General features: G+C 40.6%; 1 protein-coding gene across 1 annotated transcript in view; it reads right to left on the reverse strand.

Annotated features, from left to right (window-relative positions):
- PIK3R1 (phosphoinositide-3-kinase regulatory subunit 1) overlaps positions 1 to 21695 on the reverse strand; it is a 161264-nt gene that overhangs the window by 123076 nt on the left and 16493 nt on the right. The gene's annotated exons all lie outside the window — the stretch shown is intronic.

Consider the following 21695-nt stretch of genomic DNA (forward strand, 5'->3'; position numbering starts at 1 on the left):
TAAGACAACAGATAGGCTTTTACAGCACATTAGGAAGTTAACAGATTTGGGGGATTGGGGGGAGAAACGGGACAAATGTCACTATCCATTAAATGAAAAAGCAGGCATCTTCAGGTTAAATGAAGTAATCCACTTAATATCAATTTAAGAGCACAAGTAAGCCCTTACTGAAACAAACTTGAGTGATTAGTTAGGCATTTCTCACTCACTATGAATAGAGATGTCCTATTTTTGACCATTTTATAAAGAAAGCAAGATCTGCTCTCCATGGAGACCTCAGGGTGAATTTAGTCAACGTCCTATAGACCTTCCTTATCTTTTGTATGAAGAAGTTTGGAACTACTAATAATGTTCTCCATTACATCCTGGAAGCCATCTAGTCACATCTTCCTTTTCACTAGTATCAGGCTTTTCCAATGCATTAATTTTTTTTTTTTTTTACTTTATTTACTTTTAAATAAAATTGCTACACATAGTCAAAATAAGCTTTACATTTAATCTACAACTAGCATTAAGTCCAGGTAAGTCTACCCTCTTGTACATTTTACAGTAAGAGCGTGTCCAGAGTCTAAGCATTCACCTCTAAAGTTCCATCCAAGTGAGATACCAAACATAAGAACATGCCATACTGGGTCAGACCAAGGGTCCATCAAGCCCAGCATCCTCTAACAGTGGCCAATCCAGGCCATAAGAACCTGGCAAGTAACCAAAAACTAAGTCTATTCCATGCTACTGTTGATAGAAAATAGCCACTGCTATTACTAAGTCAACTTAATAGCAGGTACGGGACTTCATCTCCAAGAACTTATCCAATCCTTTTTTAATCAATCACAGCTACACTAACCACATCCTCTGGCAACAAATTCCAGAGTTTAATTGGTGCGTTGAGTGAAAAAGAACTCTCTCAGATTAGTTTTAAATGTGCCACATGTTAACTTCATGGCGTGCCCCCTAGTCTATTATCCGAAAGAGTAAATAACTGATTCACATTAACCTGTTCTAGACCTCTCATGATTTTAAAGACCTCTATCATATCCCTCCTCAGCCATCTCTTCTCCAAGCTGAAAAGTCCTAACCTCTATCTTTCCTCATAGGGGAGCTGTTCCATTCCCTTTATCATTTTGGTTGCCCTTCTCTGTACCTTCTCCATAGCAATTATATCTTTTTTTGAGATGCAGCAACCAGAATTGTACATAGTATTCAAGGTGCGATCTCACCATGGAGCAATACAGAGGCATTATGACATTTTCAGTTTTATATTCACTATTCCCTAATAATTCCCAACGGGACATTCCACATCAAGGTGGACCAGTTTTTTAAAATCGTCCCCACTCGACCATCTCTGATTTTGCTGAAAAATTTTTAAGGATGTACATGTATGTTTGAAACGAGGTTCTGTTAAGTTTTAGGGCCAGATATCAAATACTTGGGGCACTGTTGCCCTTTCACTGGAGGTCCCACCAAGCCCGCGGCTTCAGCTACGAGGATTTTGCAAACTTTGGCACATAGCCATTATAGAAATATAGTGGCTATGATGCTGAAATTGGACATACTAGCTCAACTTTTGCTGGTGAACACGAAAAAATTAGTACCAGCAATCACAAAACATGTCGGTCTTAATTTAGTGTCAAAGTGGCTTAAAAAATCACGCAACATGACATTTAAAGCCATACTTTGACCAAGTATAACTCAAAACCAAAAACCACTAGTAACTGGTGCTTTACCCGTATACCAAACAGCTACATGACTTTGCATTGCTGCAATATCAGGGTCAAAGCATATGTATTTGTGGAGATATTCACACCCACATATGATGAAAAACGTTTAATGATCAAATCTGACCTATTTTCAAGGTCAAATATCTCAAAAAGGGTACCCCTAAAATCTATTTATTTTGATATCGGTGGAAAGAGCAAATTTTTCTCTACAAAGGATCATCATTTTCTTTTTTGGAGTCTCTCAGTTTAAGAAAAGAAAAATGCCACTGAACATGGCGTTTTTTAATCATATGCAATGAATGGTAACTGCACTATTTAAACCCTTGCGTTGGTCCATGGTGGTTATACCACTACCAATTCCCTAAGAATTGGTATTATAATCCTATTAAGATTGTAATAATGCCAAGGTCTTTTTGAGAATTGGCAGCCGCCCCATCGCCTAGGGGCCACGCCCTATAGCCGTCAAGGCCAGCCACGGGCGGTCTCTTTATCGCAGGTTCCGAAGCCTGAGGGTGGGTGTCTTAGCCTAGGAATCCCAAGCCTAATATTGGGTATCTTTTGTTGGTTCCCAAGCCATAAAGTGCCCAGGAGGGGGGTCCTGACCTTCCCTCTCCCCCCCCCCCCCCCCCCCCCCGCCAAATCCAGCGTCCCTTTTTCAGCGGATTTTGTCCTCCTCATGCACAAATCTTATCTAGCTAGCCTGCATGAGCTGGACAAAAGCCCCCCCTTGCCCCCCCCCACCAAAAATCCCTCACTCAGCGCCGTTGACCACTGGACCGGCCGCAGAGCCCCAGGGACTGGTGCGGGTGGTCCCGGGGGTGCTCCTCCCCCCCCCCCCCCCGGTGTCTCCCGTGTCCTTGGACCCCGCTGCTTCCTCGGATTCGGCGGATGCCCCCCCCCAGAAGGGGATGACCCTAGAGCCCTCCGTCTTTTTCGTAAGGAGGAATTAGAGCCCCTCCTCCCTTTTGTTTTGCAGGAGCTGGGTCTGGAGAGTCCCTCCGTGGATAATCTCATGGCCTCGCTCCCTAAGGATATGAACCCGGTTCTGGGAGGGCTCCGGGCTCTGGCCTCGGCCTTTCCCTTCCACCCCATGCTTAAGCTCCTTATCCTGCGGGAATGGGAGGCTCCTGAGGCTTCGGAACCTGCGATAAATTGACCGCCCGTGGCTGGCCTTGCACGGCTATCGGGCGTGGCCCCTAGGCGATGGGGCTGCCAATTCTCAAAAGACTTGGCATTATTACAATTCTTAATAGGATTATAATACCAATTCTTAGGGAATTGGTAGTGGTATAACCACCATGGACCAACGCAAGGGTTTAAATAGTGCAGTTACCATTCATTGCATATGATTAAAAAACGCCATGTTCAGTGGCATTTTTCTTTTCTTAAACTGAGAGACTCCAAAAAAGAAAATGATGATCCTTGTAGAGAAAAATTTGCTCTTTCCACTGATATCAAAATAAATAGATTTTAGGGGTACCCTTTTTGAGATATTTGACCTTGAAAATAGGTCAGATTTGATTATTAAACGTTTTTCATCATATGTGGGTGTGAATATCTCCACAAATACATATGCTTTGACCCTGATATTGCAGCAATGCAAAGTCATGTAGCTGTTTGGTATACAGGGTAAAGCACCAGTTACTAGTGGTTTTTGGTTTTGAGTTATACTTGGTCAAAGTATGGCTTAAATGTCATGTCGCGTGATTTTTAAGCCACTTTGACACTAAATTAAGACCGACATGTTTTGTGATTGCTGGTACTAATTTTTTCGTGTTCACCAGCAAAAGTTGAGCTAGTATGTCCAATTTCAGCATCATAGCCACTATATTTCTATAATGGCTATGTGCCAAAGTTTGCAAAATCCTCGTAGCTGAAGCCGCAGGCTTGGTGGGACCTCCAGTGAAAGGGCAACAGTGCCCCAAGTATTTGATATCTGGCCCTAAAACTTTACAGAACCTCGTTTCAAACATACATGTACATCCTTATAAATTTTCAGCAAAATCAGAGATGGTCGAGTGGGGACCACTGGTCCACTTGACATGGAATGACCCCAACATTCTGTTTCCTTTTTTGACTGCCGCAGCACACTGAACAGACGATTTCAATGTGTAATCCACTAGGACAAATAGATCTCTTTCTTGGGTGGTAGCTCCTAATATGGAACCTAACATTGTGTAACTATAGCATGGGTTATCTTTCCCTATATGCATCACCTTGCACTTATCCACATTAAATTTCATCTGCCATTTGGATGCCCAATTTTTCTGTCTCAGTAGGTTTTCCTGCAATTTATCACAATCTATTTGTGATTTAACTACTCTGAACAATTTTGTATCGTCTACAAATTTGATTACCTCACTTGTATTTCATTTATAAATATATTGAAAAGTAAGGGTCCCAATACAGATCCCTGAGGCACTCCACTGCCCACTCCCTTCCACTGAGAAAATTGTCCATTTAAACTTATTCTGTTTGTCTTTTTGCCAGTTTGTAATCCACGAAAGGACATCATCATCTATCCCATGACTTTTGACTTTTCCTAGAAGCCTCTCATGAGGAACTTTGTCAAACGTCTTCTGAAAATCCAAATATACTACATCTACCTGTTCACCTTTATCTACATGTTTATTAAACCAAAAAAGTGAAGCAGATTTGTGAGGCAAGACTTGCCTTGGATAAAGCCTTGTTGACTTTGTTCCATTAAACCATGTTTTTCTATATGTTCTGTGATTTTGATATTTAGAACACTTTCCAATATTTTTCCTGGTACTGAAGTCAGGTTAACTGGTCTGTAGTTTTCCGGATCGCCCCTGGAGCCCTTTTTAAATATTGGGGTTACATTAGCCACCCTCCAGTCTTCAGGTACAATGTAATGATAGGTTACAAATTTTTACTAATAGGTCTAAAATTTCATTTTTTAGTTCCTTCAGAATCCTGGGGTGTATACCATCCAGTCCAGGTGATTTACTACTCTTCAGTTTATCAATCAGGCCTACCTCAGGAAACCTGCACCAGACGTTTATAAAGGGCAAAAATTGCTCATGTGTGGTATCTACCGGGTCACCTTTATCTACATGTTTATTAACTCCTAAAGTGAAGCAGATGTGAGGCAAGACTTGCCTTGGGTAAAGCCATGATGACTTTGTTCCATTAAACCATGCCTTTCTATATGTTCTGTGATTTTGATATTTAGAACACTTTCCAATATTTTTCCTGGTACTGAAGTCAGGTTAACTGGTCTGTAGTTTTCCGGATCGCCCCTGGAGCCCTTTTTAAATATTGGGGTTACATTAGCCACCCTCCAGTCTTCAGGTACAATGTAATGATAGGTTACAAATTTTTACTAATAGGTCTAAAATTTCATTTTTTAGTTCCTTCAGAATCCTGGGGTGTATACCATCCAGTCCAGGTGATTTACTACTCTTCAGTTTATCAATCAGGCCTACCTCAGGAAACCTGCACCAGACGTTTATAAAGGGCAAAAATTGCTCATGTGTGGTGCTGAGATTATCTGCAAACACTTGAGGTAATGATGTTCTATATACAGACAAGAGGTAGCTGAATCATTCAAAGCACCATGAACAAACACTTTTCCTAACCTCAGGCTAACTCAGGTGATGTACTTAATCCTACAATGAATCAGTCTGCTCTAAGGTACTTTCCTGGAGAAAGGTAGAATAACTAGCTTCTATTACAATCCAGGCTAATTTTTGGTTAGCACAGATGTAATTTCAACTTGTAACTGGGAGTCTTCAAAAGCTTCTTCCACAATTTCTATCCTAGCAGGTTTAGAAACACAGAAAAATGATGGCAGGGAAAAAAAAAAAAAAAAACAGACAGACATTATGGCCCATCTAGTTTGCCCATACAGCCAATTTATCTAGACTTACAATTCCCATCACTCCCTCAGAGATACTTTGTATTTATCCCATGCTCTCTCGAATTCAGATACTTTGAGACCATTCCATGTATCTATTACCCTCTCTGTAAAGGAACACTTCCTAAGATTATTTGTCTACCTCCTTTCACCCTCATCCTATGCAGCACATTCTAAAGCCTTTTTGTTGAAAGAGGCTCGCCTCCTGTGCATGGAAACCTTTGAGATATTTAAAGGTCTATCATAACTCCCTTACTTCACCTTTCCTCTACGGTATACTGTACATGTTTAGATCTTTAAATCTATCCCCATATGTTTTAGAATGAAGGCTACTGATCATTTTAGTAGCCACCCGCTGGACCAACTCCAATTGGTTTATATCTTCTGGGAAGTGTAGTCTCCAGAATTTTGCATGCTTTCAACATCACCTTGTGTGAGAATTTGGAGCAAAGGTCATTTAGGAGAATAAAAAAAAATCCTTTTTTTAATTTAACTTAAAGGGTGCATATGCACTATATACACATCCCTCATTATAGCTAGCCCTTCAGAATATTACAAAATGCACCTAGTTCTTGAAATGCAAGCATGGTAGTGGCTATCCCTGTCCCACTGTATGGCTCCATTGGCACCCTTCTACTGCTCAGTGCCCTAGCAGAAACAGAGTTCTCTGCTCTCTTGAACAGAGTTGGCAGATTATAAATAGGTTACACTGACTGTGGGTCCATGAGATGGCACAAGCTCAGTCTCCACAGCAAGCCTGCAAGAGACTGTGGTCAGAGCTACAAGTTGAGGACATCCATTCATGGTCATGTGGTTAAACTGAAAAGCTTCACCCCTATATATTCAAATTAAATTCCTGCCTCCTGATGCCAATGGGAACATGAACTTTTTCTATGGACAAGCAGGAGGATTAAGCATCCCATAAAAATGTGGTAAACAATAGCATTATGGACACTCTTGGGTATGCATTCCACTTAGGAATAGTAGTGAGTGAGTCAGTCTATCTATATAGTATATCTATATATATATTAAACTAGCAACTAGTAGGTTTGCTAAAATACATTAGAATTCCATTTAAAAGAAATACTCATCTTAGTGAACTAGCATAGACATGTCTGTCTGAAGCTGTTCCAAGCACACAAAACCTGTTTTCCACCTTTCAGCATGTGAACACTCAAGATGCTGGTTTTGTGAAATAAACTGAGCAACATACTCCCAATACAGTTTTGATTAATTTCTAATACAAAAAAAAAAGAAAGACTTATCAGAATAAGTTTACTGCCCAAACTACCGTGCCTTTTGCAACTAATACTACTCTTCAGTCAGACTGAGAAATTCTGCTCACTTATACAAAAACACAGCTTGGATGGCCCATGATTAGCCTTATGGCTAATCATGGGCCATCCAAGCTGAAATGTCTAGAAGACATTTCAGCTTTATAAAATACTGCCCACTATTTCTGCAGTTTTAATACTAGCTGTCATAGTTCTTATCTTACCATTTTGTCAATTTTTGAAGCTAAATGACCAAAAATATTACACTAGTGCTTAAACATCTTGACCATAAGTTTTTCTAGCAAGCCAATGACTACCATTATAGTATTTTGTGAACAGGCAGGAATTTAACCTGTCTGTGATGATCCATGTACTCTGATTGGGATGCCTTAGATACATTCAATCACAAGACTGAATGTAATACAGTAATCACTCAACTTTTTTTTTTTTTTTTTTTTTACAAAATTACATATCATGAATCATATCAAAAACCATATTTCTAAACATTAAAAATAAGAACACTCACAGGTCATACAGCTGCTATACTACATGCATGCCCACTCAAAACTTCATACATAAAACATTCATACACAATTCTAACTCACACTTTCCAACATGTTTCACCTATTAAAGTTTCCTCAGGGAATATATTACAAACAAAGAAATCAAAAAGTGTGACTAAAAATCACTGTGAATGTGATTCATGTATTTGGTGAATATGATGGTATGTAATAAAGATTTGTAAAGAAAATGTGATTACTGTATTACTATATTATTGGTTTTGTAATTGTTTCTTGCAGATATGTATTTTTGCCATTTAATTTATCCTAGATAGATTCAAAACAAAGTCTTTTGTAAGGTCTCAGATGTGCTAATTCACATCATACTCAAATCTGCCATTAAAAAAAAAATTGTGCCTTGCTCCGATGAAGTATGATAGAAAGTTTAAAACTAAAAAATGGATAGGAGAAGGATGAAACAACAAACTGGGATTTTTGATTGCCCCAAGTTAAAAACTAGTACACTTAAATAACTATAGAACCGTAGGCAGAGATTATGGGCAAATTAATAATTCACCATCAAGAAGCTTGCCATCCTAAAATTTATCCAAATCAAACCTAGAACAAGCAAAGATCTTTGGGAAACTGTGTCGAGTAAAACCTTGGGTCATGTTAGCAAACCCATGTCCCAAACAGTTTAACACCAGAAAAAAAAATTCCTATAGGAATCACTACAGTAAGGGAAAAACCCCACAAGGGAAAGAGTGGACTAGAGTTTAGAGAAAGGAGCCGGGAAAAGGAAAACCAGGGTTAAAATCTCACTTCTTCCACAGACATTCCTTGTCACCTTGAACAAGTCAATTTTCCACTGCCTCAACTACCTACTTAGATTGTAAGCTCTTTGGGACAGGAACATATCTGGAAAAAAATGTCAAACCACTGAACTAAATTGGAAATACATCGAAAAATATTTTTTTGCAAAAATAAAAATAGCTGAACAAGCTTTTGAATTTTATTTGGCAAGACAGTGTCTTTCACAGGAGCATCCATATAGGAAGAGTGAAACCACATTCCAGAAGCTTTAATGTTCCTACTGAGATGTGAGGATAGTCCTGTCCAAGAAATTACTACATTCAACATAAGGATGCAAATATCCCTTTGGCTGTGCAGATCAACATAGAACTTATACTCAGCTTATTCACAGCACAAAACAGCAAAGCACTATGCTATACTTAAAAAAATAAATAAAAATTAAATTAAAAACACTTCCCAAAATAGTCATTAAAGGATGTATAAAAACATTAAGCCACCCAAAAGCCTAGGAATTGCAAGCACCGGGGATTGTGAGTACTTTCGGGCTGAACCCAAGAGGAAGCTAGCAAAAAGCCAAACAGTAGGGAGAGCACCTAATGTTTCTACTAATGGAAATAAATTATAGGTGCAGAAGAGCAAAACATTCAGCTGTCAATTCCCAGTTCCCTGGAGAGCCCCTGGTTAAATAGAAGCCTTTTATTTTCCAATTGTGTAATACAAAGCTAACTTTTGCTGCTTGCCATTCTATAGTACTGTGTGCTCTCAACATTTTTACTGGTTAATGCACTGGAATCTGAATGCAAGTCACACCATAAAAAAAAAAAAAAGTGGATTACTATAGACAAAAAGAAATATTGGTTCTGGTTCAGTAGACAATACTGGATTTGGACTGAAATCAATCTAACTTTATTTAACAAAGGAAGGGGGAGAAAAATGTTCATAGCATCTGAAGGGGCAAACAAACTCTCCAAAGTTTGATTTCACAATTGAGGGATATGAAATCACAGACCTACTCTCCCTCAAATATCTACAGGCCTAATAAATATTATGAAGTCCTTGTTCATGTATATAACCTCCCAACACAAGCCACAAAAACGTTTGGCTTTTAGCAATAAACTATTTCTCTCTCTCAATTTTTGTTCCCACATAAATCGGCTGAAGAGAGACACTGAAGCATGGAGAAGAATCATGTTATAGAAAGAGAAATAAGAATTAAGGCCCTGATAAGCTTTTTTCCCCTCCCAGATAAGATATTAGGGGTGTGCATTCGTTTTGAACTTAAATGTAAACGCAACTTTTTTTTTTTTTTTTAACTTAAAAAAGTGATGAGGCGAAAACGATCGGATTTCCAACTTATTCAACGTAGCTATGTTGAATAAGTTGGAAATCGCGATTGTTGATCTAAATAAAAATTTAAACCCCTCACCCTCCTTAATTCCCGCCCCCCCAAGACTTACCAAAACTCCCTGGTGGTACAGCAGGGAGTCAGGACGCCATTTCTGAACTCCTTTGCGAGAGCACGTGACGTCGGCGTCACGTCGGAGTGACGCGGCGTCACGTGATTCCTTTTGGGTGCAACGAGGGTCCCGGAGCGATCGCGCGGGGAATCACGTGACGCCGACGTCACGTGCTCCTCGCAAAGGAGTTCAGAAATGGCGTCCTGACTCCCTGCTGTACCACCAGGGAGTTTTGGTAAGTCTTTGGGGGGGGGGGGGGGGGGGTTAAGGAGGGTGAGGGGTTTAAATTTTTATTTGCACGTATGGACATAGACTCAACTTATGGAATTCTCCATATGTCCATATTGACCGAAATTGACCCCCCCTTTCGACTTATGGACATAAACCTTTGCTCTGCACATCCCTATAAGATATACTATCAAGCCATTTGTGATAAGGAGAGAACCTATCAACAGTTCTGTTTCATTTACAGCTGGTACAGAGAATAAAACCAAGACAAGTAAAATAAAAGTGTGTGTGTCTTTTACAAAAAGAAAATCTTAGATCAATTATTCAATTAAAAGAGCTTAAGAGGAGTTGGACAAGTGGTCCACTGGCAATGTTTGGTGTTCTTAGGAGAGGAAACCCAGATTTGATTCCTATTCCCTGCTTCTGCTTAACAGGCTGGTTAGGGTTTTTAAAAGCAGCAGCATTCACAGCTCCATCACAGGGAGGAAAGTCCAGCAATTGTAGAATAGCAGGACTTGTGAGATTCATGATGCACAAGTGTTGAGCTGTAAAGAAGTCATAGTACTTACTAGGTATCCGCAAACTATCACAGCAATGACTGGATAATGAAGGCAAGGGGGAGAGCTGGATTAGAGGGAAAATGCTGGAAGTTATGAAGTTGAAAGTCTGTGGCACCTCACCTTGAATTCCCTGCAAACTGGCAGCTAGCAGAGTGGGGGCAGACTGACAAGGCTGGAAGCTCAATAGTGGCAGGAGGATAGTCAAGATTTAAAAAAAAAAAAAAGAAGGGGGGGGGGGGAGGACCACCACACCTCATATAACCCAGCTCAAATTTTCAAATACAGTCAGAGAGCATTATTTACTTTAAAGTAGCAGTTCCAACACTAATCATCCCAATTTACTGGAAATCTTCAGGCCTCTTAATATAAACTATATGAATGTATTAACGCTGACCCTCAGCTCTGTGCAAGTCACATTAGAAAATTAGAGGAACTGCAGGGCAGCTGACAGAAGTATCCCACAACACAAGGGGCCCTGTTTTACAAAGAGATGTTTTCAACACTGTGCCAAAAGGGAGACATTTTTGGAAGGCAGGGGAGACATTGGCAGACTAGTACAGGCGAAGCTGAACTAAACTTAAATTGATGGGTGTCAGCAAGCTGGGACATGTGCTAGACCTCTTGATAGAGGTAATACAGACCACTCAATCTCTCACACAACCCAAAAGAATTATGAAATGGTTCAATTCTGCCACCTGGGGTCCAACTTGGCACTTTGAACCATGGAAAGTAAGCATAAATCGACAGATGAGAGAGTGTGCGATAAGAATGTCAACAAGATTGGGGGAGGAATATGAAAGAAATAATTAGTACTACATGTCTGAGGGAGGAGATTGGTACCCACTTTGGAAGGGGGGGGGGGGGGGAGTGTTAAGTGATAGAATCTTCCCTCCCCTCATTCTCAAGATTCCAATCCCATGCAAAAATCATTAATACACCTTTACCCTGTCCCCCCACCCAACAAGAACATTACTAAAGTTTATTTAGAGGTTGGAAAATTTTATAAAGTAAGAGTTGATTGCATATTAAGTATAAAAAAAATTATATATATATATACACACACACATATACATATATACACACACACACACTTTTTTTTTTAAACTCTTGTACAGAATTACTGAGCTATCAAAGGAAAATAAAGGCTGCGACTAATGCTTAAAGGTAATTCAAAAGGATCATCTTAATCATTTATTTAGAAACTTTTATATACCGGTATTAGTGGGGACATCATACCGGTTCAATACCGGCAAAGCAGCAACAACCCCAGTAATACAAGCACTGGCTGGCAAAGTCTGATTCGGTTGAAAGGTTTTACAAAACAGCAAGACTGGTCAGCAGTGGCTCACTTGTTTGCCTCTAACTACTGTCACTGCATATCATACTTAATCTCCAGTCATCTGCCTCCTTTGCCCTTAGGACTGTTCTCTCTGTTCCAAGTATAACTGAATTCTATCATTGTTTTAGTTTTCCATCACCAGATGTAGAACTGGAGATACCACTTGTTGAGTTCTAACACATACTACCTCATAGCAGCATTTTAAGTGCTCAGCATGAAACTGACCCTCCTTTCAAGCTATCGCAGTAATTCTTCCAATTAATTCCATAGCTCTTCACATGGCACTCTGCCAGTGGACAAGAAATGTATATAAGACTCCGTGACCAACTATACTACCAAGACCTGGGTTCCTTAACAAAACAAAGAATGGTGGCACAGAATAGGCAGTGTAAATACCATTTTACAAGACCTTAGCGCTAGTCAAGGCTGTTTGCTGCCAGCATAGGAATTATCCCTTCCTGTCTGCTATTTAGCAGCTGTGATGTACCATGTGTTGCTGATCATCAACTTTAAATTTCCCAATGACCTGTGAATATAGTAAGCCAATGGACTAAAAACTGCTTTGCTATTTTATTTGTGACAACATATTAGCTTTTAAGGACATGAGGGGAAAATGCACAAAATTAAAGGTACACAGCAATGAACATACCAACACATCTTGTTACAGACATCCCCTTTTATAATGGTGGTTAGGGATGAAAAACAATTTATTCAAATCCAGCAATTTGCATGTGTACCCATAAAACTGCAAACAGCAACAGCCAAATAAAAAAAAAAAAAAAAGCAATTGAGCTGTGATCCATCCAAAAAGTAGAATGAAAGCCATAAGCTACTAGGGTAATATTTTTAATCCTTTTCTTAGTATGGCACTTGTTCGGATTTCATCCATCTCCAAGAACAGAGCTGACTCATTCTCCTTCCTTTCCACCATAAAATCTTTACTCCATATCATTTGATAGTTCTGCTTTACATATTAATAAAATCTTTACTCCATATCGTTTGATAGTTCTGCTTTACATATTAACTCTCAAATTCCTGAAAGTGTTGGGAACACTATCAACAATGGCCCTGGTTCAAAATAAGACTGATGTGATAAGAGGCAAAATGAAAGAACAATAAAAACTGTGTGCACACTTATCTGGCTAAAAGAGGCACAGCAAATTATATGCATTTACTAATTTCACTCTACTGCATAGTATTACTTTAAAAAAAAATAATAATAATTTGAACTACAAGAAAAATAGTCATACAATTCAAATGGATTCAGACACTGGAAAAGGCACTCCTTCAGAAAAGCTGTATTGACAGGGCATCACAGTAGTCATCTGCTATTCTATTAGGAAGCCATAATAAAGTTAGACACACTATCCTGCCGATACAACTAAACAGCCTCAAAAAATTGTATTAGCCTAATTCACTTAGAGATTCTAGAGCTCTTCACCATCTCTCAGGGCACTAAATACAGAATTTCTGTCAGAGTATTACACTGCTGAGATTAACTGCAGATATCTGCTAGTTTTCTTAACTTTGTATCTTAATCTACACATATTATAGCTATGTTAGTTCTTACTAAGTGCTTTAGCTAGATATTGTACTGAAATAATGTCATTTCTGCCAGCTTCCATTTTAACAATTTACTGCCTAGGGTAACAACGGCTGGAATCATTTACCACTAAAATGATACATATTGGCAAACTAACAAAAATGAAAAAATAAACTCTCAAAAATCTCAACAGTAAAAACCCAAAGGAGAAATTCTCAAGATCTGTAAAACATAACTCATTCCACATCTAACATATCAAAAATACAATTCAAATGTAATACATTATACATCTAAAAATTGTATAAAATATCAAATCTTACATGTGTTAAAAATACAATACTTACTGATATTCTTCATATAAAATTATATATACATGAAAATACATAATAGATTACTTTACATACCCCAACTTACCTGTGACACTCATACAACACTCAAACAATTCTTATAATACCACAGTTGTAAGAGTTCTAATATAATAAACTAATTTTGCAGTGTATCTTCTTGACTACCCCTTCCCTACCCTGACCAACTGACAGATGGCTTTACTGGATGAGCTAAACTACAAAAGGTAAGTTTTTCTGGCTGAATTCAACTGTGGTGACCTTACTTTGAAAGAGGATCATTTGTATTAACATTTGATTTTAAATTTTGAAAAAGGGATTTTTTTTGCATTTTTTTCTGCTTAGTTTTAGAAAGGAAAAGTAGAGGGGAAGGGGCTGATAAAGGAGATGGAACAGCTCCCCTATGAGGAAAGGCTGAAGAGGTTAGGGCTGTTCAGCTTGGAGAAGAGACGGCTGAGGGGGGATATGACAGAGGTCTTTAAGATCAAGAGAGGTCTTGAATGAGTAGATGTGAATTGGTTATTTATACTTTCGGATAATAGAAGGACTAGGGGTCATTCCATGAAGTTAGCAAGTAGCACATTTAAGGCTAATCGGAGAAAATTCTTTTTCACTCAACGCACAATTAAACTCTGGAATTTGTTGCCAGAGGATGTGGTTAGTGCAGTTTGTGTAGCTGGGTTGGTATTTTGAGAAAAGCTTTCCTTGGCGGTTCATGCGACGTTTGCCTACTGTTTGGAACATCATGCATAGACATGCCATATCTTGCTGCATTGTGCAGCATCATGCTTCGGTGCACTGCACTCTGTCTCATGCTTCATTGCATTACGCCACGGTGCATCCTGTGCCATGTGTTTTAGTGACAACATTCAATACCTTGTGCGTGGAGTGCCAAAGCTCCAGGAATCGCGGGTTTTAGAATGGCCTGTGTAGTGATTTTAGGGGTGACTTGCGTCTTTCCTTTAGGCATTGCAGCCTTACTCTGTTTAGGTACAAATTTAGATGGCATATATGGCCTCTGTATGGCCCATAGATGTGGCTCATCTGTGGGGGATGGGGTGATGTACCTTTGGTCCTGGCATGGATTGTGACAATCATCCCTCTAAGTTCCTCAGGAGGGGGGCATAATTCTATGATCCTAAGAAAATCTGCACTTCTGACAATCTGGATTCTTCCCACAGTCAAGCAATCTTCTGGATTCTGCATGCTCCGAGACAGAGACCATCTATCTGCCTGAGGTCAAGACGATTAGCTTGGTCATGGTTAGGCCCCAGAAAACACAATTATGTCCATCTGTGACAGACATAATATTCCCGCTCTGGCAGTATTTGAATCCCAGAGATTTCATGGACATTGCAGCACTTAAAAGTGCGCTTGGGAGTTCGAGGCAAAAAATGATTTGAGACTAGAAAATGGAGAGATGGTTTTCCACACGTTCGTGCATATCTCAGAAAAAAAAAAACTGGAACTGAGGAGATCTAACAGCAGACAATCGCAAGGGAACTGCCACACATGCTCAGAAAAGCAAAAGCTCTGCAAACTTGTAGAGATGACAGCCTTCGTGCCAGATGACATCACCCAGGCATGGCTAATTCAGCCTGCTTATTGATAGAAAATTGATACACTATTTTAAAAAAATTCCAGCAAGATGAACTACAAAAGGCTAAACTGGTACTCCTATTCACAATCTTGGCAAGCACAAGAAATTTTCCCTCACCATGTACACCTAGAGAAAAATGGCATTCATGTACAAATTCAAATTATATAGCATAGCATGAAGCATTAGTCAGATTCTTAATACCTTTGTATTTCACATACTTTGGCCATGGAAGCACCTGTGCACAACAGGAGGAAATAACAGTAGAGCAGGAAAAACAGCAGACATTCAGATTTCCACAGAACACAGCACATCTTTGCCATTTTCCCCTCCAGTGGCATTATGGGTGCTGTGAGCCATAAATATGAAACAAAAAGACAGCAGAAGATGCTAAAGTCTATCAGATCTTCCCAATTTACTTCTTAGTGCCATAGTCCATCAGTGAAAAATTGTGGCATGGCAGGTTGCCTAAAAATTGGAAGCAACTCAGGCCCAAGGGGAACTGCTGTGGAGGGCATGGGCTGTAAAAGAGACAGGGCCAGAAAAGGTCTACTGCTGCTGATTAAATTGTTTATTCCATGGCAGGTCTCTATAAAAGTGGTTGTCTGGCTTAAAATAAAATCTAAAAAAACCCATAATTCTCTCCCCCCCCCCAGAAACCCCTGAAAACGAACCTCCTCTGGCAGGCCTGTTCCTCGACTGGCTTCTCACTGACATCAATGAAAGAAGCAATCCCATTTCAGAAGGCTGTCCTGAAAGGGGTTTGGGTCAGTCATGCTCTGGGGGTTCGAGGCATCGCCTTTGTCAAGGACTTGTGTGTTGAAACCCTATGCAAATGGGTGCATTCGCTGTATCAACAGTGCTTACTGATACATCTTTGGTGCCACTGAACATTTCTTTTTCTTAGTTTTTGATCTGCTTGACCCAGAGGATACAGCTTGTTTTGGCCAACAGGGAAGATCTCTTAGAGGAGCACCTGCTCAAATCTAGAGCCAGGAAAAATGAAGAGGTCCCACTCCAGGATGACAGACCACAGCTCTTCAGGGTCTTATATAGTTTCTTCATTTTTCAGGGCCTGGATTTCTGTAACCACGGAGACACAGGATCATGACAACAGCAGTTTGCCTGGGCATGTCTGGCCCCAGTTAACAGTAACAGATCATGCCCATCAGTAATGGACATCTTTCTACTGCATATATATATATATAGTCTCTAAATGTGTTAATTATGGGCTTCTTGAATCCAGACATTGTGTGAAGAAATATTATCCTTATTTTTTTTAAATGTAAATATGTAACATGGAAAAGTGCTGTTTGGGGAAGTTACCAAAGAGAAAAAAATTGCAAAAAAAAGTATAAAAGATATGAATGGGATAAATTTGTATAGAATATTCAGGGACAGTTACATAACATTTATACAACAGATTTAAAGATGCAGAACAAATGGAATATTTAAACACTGAGTGGTTCCCAATCTGGGGTCCATGGAACGAGACCATACCAGGGGGTCCATTAGAAGAGATGCAAGAAATTTTATCTAGGAAGAAAATGAGAGGACTGTTGCAAATTGATTAGCAGAGCTGCTGCCACAAGCCAGGAGAATGAGAGTGGGGCCTATTAAGCCCCTGAAAACTTCACCCCACATTGCTGCAGACCAGGAGGAGAAGGGACAGAGGAGGGACCACACGCACCCATTAGAATCAAACTACACTGCCACATGTGTAGCAGAGGTGGAGAAGAGAGAGATTGACTGCAGCACTCAAGAATTATAAATCCCACTGATGCACTGTGTCAGGATGTGGGGAACAGAGGGATTGATTGTGGCTAGCAGAACCTTTGCAATCTTAGCTACACACTGAGGAAAGATGGATCATCACAGTCGTGAGAAACATTTCCCATTACTACCTCGTGCTCTGCCACTGGCCTGTCAGAGAGAAGAAAAGATCTGCACTAGAAAAGTGAGTAGAACGGCTCAAAGTAAGAAAGGGAAATGGAACTGAGGTTGACAATGAGGGGAAAGATGGGGAAAACGAATGAGACAGGAATGAAGGATAAATAGGAAGACAAGAATCCATGATTGACCTGGTTAAGGGGAGTGAGACTGGATGGCAGACTTGGGGAGAGAAGGAGAGGACTACCAGGAATCATGCTGGACAGAGGCAGAGGGAGGGATAGAGGACCACCATAGTCTAGGAGGGAAGGGGGAAAAAAAAGATGACTAGCAGGGATCAAGGAGGAGGGAGGACAAGATTGCAACCAGGTGTGGTTAGGACATAAAACAAGTTAAACAGTTAGATGCCTTCCCATTGGAAAATAAGCTGTTTGCTTTTTCTAAAATCTAAATTATTTAGCAACTATTATTTTCTGTATGGATTTGTAAGAATCAAAAGAAAAAAGTATAAAAGAAGAGGTGGCTAAAAAGAGGGTACGTTTCAAAACTTTTAAAGAAAATAAGCACCTGTTTACCTATGTCAAGACATTTTGAAAATTGCAATTCCCTGCCACTGAGGGTAAAAGTACCTGAAAGACATAGGGTTAGGTTGGGGAGGGGGAAGTACATGCAGGGATTTAATTTTGAAATCCTCGTACATACTTTTATGTACTTTGCACTTGCTTCAAAGCCAATGAAAGGTGCTCTGGAATAAAAGTACTGGCTTCCCTCCGCTGGCCCGAATTTTCAAAAGGAAATTCCATGGGCAGTTTCCCTTTGAAAATTAGATTGCAAGTCTGCAGGTACTGGTGCTGATTTTCTGTTAGGCCATACCAAGTTGCCATCCTGGAGCTTTTTTTAAAAACTTTCTCTTTTCCCCACTGCAGCTGGACTGGAAGACAGAATGGCTTCAACTTTCAATTATGAGGGCAATTTTTAAATATCTTTGGAAATTGCCCTCCCTCCATATAGAGTTTAGATCAAAGTTTTATACATGCGTGATTCTGGAGTGCATATCATTTCTTTTGTTATGACATGCAAAAATTAGAGAAATGCGTGGGGGTCCGTGAAACTTTATGAAGCTGAAGGGGATCCATGTTCTCTGAAAGGCTGGGAGCCCCTGCACTAACAGATAACATAAGGATTTTAATGTGGCCTCAGACTCTACCACCTAACCTCTTAGCAATACTCAGTAACTGATCACTGTGCTAAGCAATTGCTTTTAAATCAGAAGGACCCTCCTTCAAAGGAGCAGAGAAATCTAATAAGAGTGTTCACAGTGTTGTAGAGATTAACTGCCAGACCTCAATATATCTGAGAAATATGGCATCTCACTACTAACTTAGCTTCATTTCTTACTTCTCACCATAAATGAAGGCAGCTCTGTGCAGAGTTGAAGGATATGTCTAAGTCAATGAACAGAATTTTGTGCTTGTATTTATTTTATTTTTTTCCCACCACTAATCTTTTCTGTTCTATTATCAAAACCTTAAAATGTCAGACTAACTACCCAAGGGAAACAAATATTCTTTAACATAAGAAAATCGCCATACTGGGTCAGACCAAAGGTCCATGGAACCCAGAATCCTATGTCAGTTGCCAAACCAAGCCACCTGTACCTCGCAAATACCATAAAGTAGATTAATTCCTGCTACCCCACTCCCAGGGATAGCAATAGCTTTCATTGGTCTACCTGGCTAATAATGCATTATCAACTTTTCATCCAAGAACTTGCCCAAACCTCTTTTAAGCCCCATGCTAGTTATCTTGATCATGTTCTATGGCAACCGATTCTACAGAATCGAAAAAGTACTTTCCATAATGTTTTGAATCGACTTCTTGTTAGTTAGTTTCATGGAGTATCCCTTTAAGTATTATTTGAAAGGGTAAATAACTGTCCTTTATTTACCTGTTCCACCCAACTCATGGTTTTATAAAGCAGAGTTGCTTACCTGTAACAGGTGTTCTCACAGGACAGCAGGATGTTAGTCCTCACATGTGGGTGACATCATCAGGGTGGAGCCCAATCACAGAACACTTTTGTTAAAGTTTCTAGAACTTTGACTGGCATCACTGAGCATGCCCAGCATGATACCAACCCTGCATCCAGCAGGGGGGTCCCCCTTCAGTCTTGTTTGTAGTAAAGATCGAGCGAAAAATAAAAGAAAAAACTTAATGGACCCAACTCCGCGGGGTGGCGGGCGGGTTCCATGAGGACTAACATCCTGCTGTCCTGTGAGAACACCTGTTACAGGTAAGCAACTCTGCTTTCTCACAGGACAAGCAGGATGGTAGTCCTCACATGTGGGTGATTAGCAAGCTACAGGATGCCCAAATGTCATAGCCAAAATACTTAATGTGCAACAGGCACAACAACTGAGATAGTTTTGGTGAATTGGGCAGCCTGATCATCTTCCTGGGTCATAGGAAGGAATTGGGATATTAGATGGGAAACAGGTTACGGAGGACCGATTGGCCGAAGATGGAATCCTGTCTACCAGCTTTGTCAAGGCAGTAATGAACTGCAAAAGTATGGAGGGAGCTCCTTGTGGCAGCCCTACAGATGTCCGCAAGAGGAACGGAACGGAGGTGAGCCACTGACGTTGCCATTGCTCTTACAGAGTGTGCTTTAACACGGTCTTGAAGAGGAAGACCTGCTTGGTGATAGCAAAAGGAAATGCAATCTGCTAGCAAGGTGGAAATGGTCTGTTTTCCTACCGGAGTACCCAATTTGGCTTTATCGAAGAGACAAATAATTGGGTGGATGTCCTGTGGGCTGCAATACGATCTAAATAAAAAGCAAAGCATGTCTGCAGTCCAAGGAGCTGAGAGCTCACGCACCTGATTGTGCATGAGGTCTGGGGAAAAAAAAGTTGGAAGAGTTATACATTGATTTCAATGAAATTCAGAGACCACCTCTGGCAGGAATTTAGGACGAGTACGGAGTACTACATGGTCATGAGGGAACCTAGTGTAAGGTGCATATGCGACTAGTGCATGTAACTCACTGACCCTGCGAGCGGATGTAATAGCTATGAGAAAGATCACCTTCCAAGTGAGATGGTGAAGCTCGCAGGAATGCAAAGCCTCAAAGGGAAATTTCATAAGTTGTGCTAGAACAACATTAAGGTCCCAGGTAGGAACTAGAGAATGTAGGGAAGGTTTAAGATGTAATAAACGCCTCATGAAGCGAGCCACGAGCGATTGTGTTGTCGATACGTTTGTGATAAGCCGCGATAGCACTAATGTGTACTCGAATAGAGGTAGTCTGTAATCCAGATTCCAAAAGATGCCAAAGGTAGTCCAGGAATTTTTCTAGGGAACAGGAAAAAGGGTCTATTTCCTTCGGCTCGCACCACGAGGAAAATCTTTTCCATTTTGCACGATATGATCTCCTGGTGGAAGGCTTTTGTGAAGCTACGAAGACTTGTGAAACACTGTCGGATAGGTTTAAAGCTTGCAAAGTCAACATAAGAAATTGCCATGCTGGGTCAGACCAAGTGTCCATCAAGCCCAGCATCCTGTTTCCAACAGAGGCCAAAACCAGGCCACAAGAACCTGGCAATTACCCAAGCTGTCAGGGATAGTGATTGGAGGTTGGGATGTGCAGTAGACCGTTGTTCTGAGTTATTAGCATTGGGTCTGTGCCCAGGCGAAGGATGGGAAACCATACCTGACGCGGCCAGTGGGGTGCTATGAGAATCATTGTTCCCTTGTCCTACCGTAACTTCACGAGAGTCTTGCTGATAAGTGGAAGTGGATGGTAAGTATAAAGAAGACCCATTGACCATGAGTGGGCGAAGGCATCCCATGGGGGAGCTTCGTGGCTGCGGTGCAGAGTAAAAAGTCATTAACTTTGCAATTGTGTATTGACGCAAAGAGGTCTACTTGCGGAAGGCCCCACTGGTAAAATAAATGAATGTTCTGCTACCGTGGGGTTCAGGGACAATTCGTGGGGGTGAAAAGTGCGGCTGAGATTGTCCGCCATCACGCTGTCTGCGCCTGCTAGGTAAGTCGCCTTCAGCAATATGGAGTGGGAGAGAGCCCAGGCCCAGATCTGCGCCGTCTCCTGAAACAGTAGATTAGATCCTGTGCCCCCTTGTTTGTTTAGATACCACATTGCAACCTGTCTGTCTGTATGAGGACCACTTTGTTCGATAAGCAATCCTGAAAAGCAGAGAGGGCATATTGAATTGCACGGAATTCTAAAAACTTTGATGGTTCAACTCCGCGCCTTGGTCCACAAACCCTGGGTCTGGAGGTTGCGGACGTGAGCTCCCCAACCCAGGGTAGATGCATCTGTGGTTAGTATAATTTGGGATTGTGGAGGCTGGAAAGGTAGTCCTAGAAGAAGATTGGACTCCTGTATCCACCAATTCAGGGAGAGAGACGTAACTAATTGGTGATGTGGATAATGTGAGACATCTTTTGACTTGACTGGGACCACTGGGATTTTAAAGTCCATTGAGACACTCATGGCTAAGCAAGCCATGGGAGTTACATGAACTGTGGA

This window comes from Rhinatrema bivittatum, chromosome 1 (genome assembly GCF_901001135.1).
Source record: "Rhinatrema bivittatum chromosome 1, aRhiBiv1.1, whole genome shotgun sequence".
Classification (NCBI taxonomy): Eukaryota; Metazoa; Chordata; class Amphibia; order Gymnophiona; family Rhinatrematidae; genus Rhinatrema; species Rhinatrema bivittatum.